The 5,000-nt window shown below is 49.8% G+C and overlaps 1 long non-coding RNA gene across 3 annotated transcripts in view; it reads left to right on the forward strand.

The window, feature by feature from the left end:
* The window catches only part of LOC110013302, a 19,993-nt gene that overhangs the window by 12,920 nt on the left and 2,073 nt on the right, over positions 1-5,000 (forward strand). The window lies entirely within an intron of this gene.

Consider the following 5,000-nt stretch of genomic DNA (forward strand, 5'->3'; position numbering starts at 1 on the left):
TTCCCAACTCGTGCTTCGTCCCGAATCTTCGTGCCTACCGGGGCATGCTTGGGCGTGCTTGCTGCCGTTCGCCTGCCGCGACGCTTGAATGCGTCGTGGGACGGCGGGCGTTGGCTTGTGTGCTAGGGCATTGCGTACGTAATGGGCGCGTGAGTGGTGATTGGCGTGTGTGGGTATGTTGGATCCCTGCTCGGGCAGCGACAACATCCCCCGCAAGCCGCTTCACTCGTCGGCCCAAGCGCGCTCCTGCCTTGGCCGCAGTCGATTTCCTGTGCTGCATACCTGTCGCGAAGGCATTCTATTGTCCCGAACATCCCGTTTTCGCCCTACGCTGCACCCCTCGGGGCCGCGGCGCGGGGTGGACCTCAAGGCGCACGCCTTGTCCCACGTCCCGCGCACGACCGCACGTGCCCGGGTCGTTGGCCCATTGCGTCGTTGCCCGATCTCTCGGATGCGGAACACACGGTGGGTACGAGGACCTCGGCCTCTGTTTACCCCAAAAGCAAGCGTTCGGTGCTTCGTGTGAACGACGCCCGCCACCATTTGGGCTCGTCCCATGCGGGTGGCGGAGTCGGTGAGAAATGCTACCTGGTTGATCCTGCCAGTAGTCATATGCTTGTCTCAAAGATTAAGCCATGCATGTGTAAGTATGAACTAATTCAGACTGTGAAACTGCGAATGGCTCATTAAATCAGTTATAGTTTGTTTGATGGTACCTGCAACAAACCCCGACTTCTGGAAGGGATGCATTTATTAGATAAAAGGTCGACACGGGCTCCGCCCGTTGCTGCGATGATTCATGATAACTCGACGGATCGCACGGCCCTCATGCCGGCGACGCATCATTCAAATTTCTGCCCTATCAACTTTCGATGGTAGGATAGTGACCTACTATGGTGGTGACGGGTGACGGAGAATTAGGTTTCAATTCCGGAGAGGGAGCCTGAGAAACGGCTACCACATCCAAGGAAGGCAGCAGGTGCGCAAATTACCCAATCCTGACACGGGGAGGTAGTGACAATAAATAACAATACCGGGCTCTACGAGTCTGGTAATTGGAATGAGTACAATCTAAATCCCTTAACGAGGATCCATTAGAGGGCAAGTCTGGTGCTTGAGTTGGGAGAGTCTGGTGGTCCATCTGACACGAGTACTGAAGATGAGCAGGTAGAAACAGGTTTTGTGCCAGCATCGCAGACAGCAAGGTGTGAGCTGACAGGATGTGTGGTTTAATACAGAGAATCAGGAGTTGCCTAACTGTGTTGCAGTTACCGATGATGAGGTTTTGGGGCCGATGGGGGAGGACGTACAGGTTGATGGCAGACATCAGGTGGATGAGGAGGATGTCTCTAGGAGGTTAGCGCGCCATCGGCGAGGTCGGTCCATGGGAGACACATCTACAGACCATTCTGCTTCGCCAGATCGGCGAAAGGCAGTCTCCCCGCCTCGTAGGATTGTCCCGAGGAGTACTATACGATCTACTCTCCCTTGATAGATGAAAGGATTATTTTGGAATGTTCAGGGAATTGGAAATGATCCTACGCAGAGGGTCTTGAATCGAGTCAGAAAACAACATCATCTGGATTTCTCGGCTATCATGGAGCCTATGATCTCCCTTGAGGGAAGGTTTATGGCGAGGTGGCTGGGATTTCATGAGGTTATTTCAAATTGTGTAAATCAGATATGGTTTTTCTGGGGTCCAGAGGTACGGTGTCAGGTTTTATTAGATCATGAGCAGTTTCTGCACCTCCGTTTGGAATCTAATAATTGGCCGAAACCGTTGTTTGTTACAGCGGTATATGCTAAATGCGATGTGGTGGAGCGACGGGATCTTTGGGATGGCCTTCGATTGATTTCGGTCGGCTCTTCGCCTTGGATTGTGGGAGGGGATTTTAATACTGTCCTCTGTCCAGAGGAACGGTCGGGGGGCGCTGCCCCCAATGGTATTGCAATGTCGGATTTTCATGAGACTATTGCAGACTGTGCCCTTACAAACGCCGGTTATACTGGGAGCCCTTACGCCTGGTACAGTCGTCGATTGCGACAACGTCTAGATCGGGTCCTGGTGACTGATACCTGGATGGACGTATTCCTGAAAACACAAGTTACTCATCTAGAGCTCTCCAAATCGGATCATCGTGGATTATTGGTTATTGCAGAGACTATTATGACGCAAAAGGCATCATCTTTTCAGTTTCAGCACATGTGGATCACACACCCGGGATTCCTTGAGGTTGTTCGTCGGAATTGGCAATACCCGACGATCGGGAGTGGTATGACTCGCCTTCAGCAAAAACTGACTCGTTTGAAGCACTGTCTGAAGGAACGGAACAAAACAGTATTTGGGAATGTGTTTGATAGGGTTGCAGAGGGAGCGAGATCTCAAGGAGGCTGATGAAGCATATGATCTTGATCCTTGTGATCGCACGCTTGTGGAGCGAAAACAAGTTACTCATCTAGAGCTCTCCAAATCGGATCATCGTGGATTATTGGTTATTGCAGAGACTATTATGACGCAAAAGGCATCATCTTTTCAGTTTCAGCACATGTGGATCACACACCCGGGATTCCTTGAGGTTGTTCGTCGGAATTGGCAATACCCGACGATCGGGAGTGGTATGACTCGCCTTCAGCAAAAACTGACTCGTTTGAAGCACTGTCTGAAGGAACGGAACAAAACAGTATTTGGGAATGTGTTTGATAGGGTTGCAGAGGGAGCGAGATCTCAAGGAGGCTGATGAAGCATATGATCTTGATCCTTGTGATCGCACGCTTGTGGAGCGAAATCGGTGCTCGGCTGTGTTGGTTCAGGTGTTGACTGAAGAGGAGGCCTTCTGGAAGTAAAAGGCCGGAATCAAATGGGCTAAAGATGGGGAACGAAACACGAGATTTTTCCACTCTTTAGTGAAGAAGAGGAGGTTTCGTGGTACGATCTTTGAGATCCAACATGAGGGGGAGGTTTTAACTGATCCAATAGCAATTAAGAGATCGGCGGCTTCTTTCTTTAAGAAGCTCTTATCTGCAGAGTCGGTGTTTCCAGATGAGATGGATCGGGACTGCTTAGAGGATGGCCTGACAGATGAGGATAGATGTTTCTTGTGTGCCATGCCAACGATTGCAGAGGGTCGGGAGGCTGTTTTCAGTATTGAGCCAGAGAGTGTTGCAGGACCAGATGGATTTGGGGCGATTTTCTATCATACCTGCTGGGATCTCATCTCAGAGGATGTTTTTAGTGCAGTATCTGAGTTTTTCCGTGGCATAGCGATGCCGAAGAGTTTCACAGCTACTACCATCTCCCTTATACCTAAGACCGCCAGCCCAGCTTCTTGGAGTGAGTACCGGTCGATAAGTTTGTGTAATGTTACGAATAAGATCTGCACGAAGTTGATGTCCATTAGACTTGGGCATGTCCTACCGAAGGTAATATCTCCGTCCCAGAGCGGGTTTGTCCTGGGACGATTGTTGAGTGATAATGTTCTTTTGACGCAAGAATTGATTCACTCATTGGAGTCTCACCGGCCGGAGGCGAATGTTATCTTTAAGCTTGATATGGCCAAAGCTTATGATCGAGTTAACTGGGAGTTCCTCTTTCAAGTCTTGCTACTAAAGGGTTTCCCGCAGCGCTGGGTTGACTTGGTGGCTAATGTTGTCTCTAACTGTTGGTTCTCGGTCTTAGTGAATGGAGAGCATGTTGGATTCTTTCAGTCGACACGAGGCTTGCGGCAAGGGGATCCGCTATCCCTGGCGTTATTCGTGCTTGGTGCTGATTACTTATCTCAGGGGCTGGATCGACTTTTTGCGGCGCACCCAATGATGTATTACCAATCACCGGGTCGGGTTCGGGTATCCCACCTAGCATATGCGGATGATATGATGATCTTTACTAACATCTGCAGGCAGCACATGGCATTGCTCCGTGATTTTCTCCATGCATATGAGCGAGTGTCGGGACAACGGATAAATAGTGAAAAGAGTTCTTTTATTCTGGGCCGGCAGGTGTTGTCGTCACAGTTGCAAGAGGTACAACACGTTATGGGTTACCAGTTGAAATATCTCCGAGTCACATACTTGGGAGTCCCTCTGTACAGGGGCAATCGGAAGGTATGTCTATTTGATTCGCTCATCTCCAGGTTACGTGATATGCTACAGGGGTGGTGGGTGATGACGAATCTATCCCACGGAGGGAGGCTGGCCTTGATTCGAAGTGTGTTACAGGCTATGCCGTTACATCTACTTCAAGTAATTCACCCACCTAAATCTGTATTGATAACCATTGAGCGCATATTCAATGATTTCTTTTGCGGCTCGTATAATGGCCGTCGGCATATCCATTGGTCTTCATGGGATAAGATGTGTAGCCCAGTAGCAGAAGGTGGTTTGGGTGTTTGGAGTTTGACGGAGTATGTTCGGGCTTTTTCCATGAAACTTTGGTGGCGATTTAGGCAGAAATCATCCTTATGGTCGGAGTTCTTGCATGACAGATATTGTAGCACCCGTCATCCTACTCATGTGCCGTATAATAGCAATCATTCCTCTGTTTGGCATCGTTTGTGTCGCATCAGGGATGTGGCGGAACCTCTAATATTCTGGACTCTAGGCCAGGGTGCAGTGTCCTTTTGGCATGATAATTGGTTTGGTGAGAAGCCTTTAGCCCAGCTAGTTCATGGGGCCCCTGACACTATGGAGTCGGTATGCTATTATTGGCATGAGAGAGAATGGAATGTTCCCAGGATCTTCAGGATAGTCCCGCCACAGATTGCACATGTTATATGCCAAATTCCTATTGCAGTGGGACAACGGGACAAAATTGTGTGGACCGCAGCGAGTAATGGGACGTTTTCCACGACATCGGCATGGGAGGCCATTCGAGTGGTATCTCCTCGGCGGCAACTTTTTACAGATATATGGCACCATTCTTTGCGGCCAACGGTGTCTATCGTCTTATGGCGGCTTTTCCAGGATTGGATCCCGGTGGATGAACGCATGAAGCGAAAGGGATT

Source organism: Sesamum indicum, unplaced genomic scaffold (genome assembly GCF_000512975.1).
Source record: "Sesamum indicum cultivar Zhongzhi No. 13 unplaced genomic scaffold, S_indicum_v1.0 scaffold00112, whole genome shotgun sequence".
Classification (NCBI taxonomy): Eukaryota; Viridiplantae; Streptophyta; class Magnoliopsida; order Lamiales; family Pedaliaceae; genus Sesamum; species Sesamum indicum.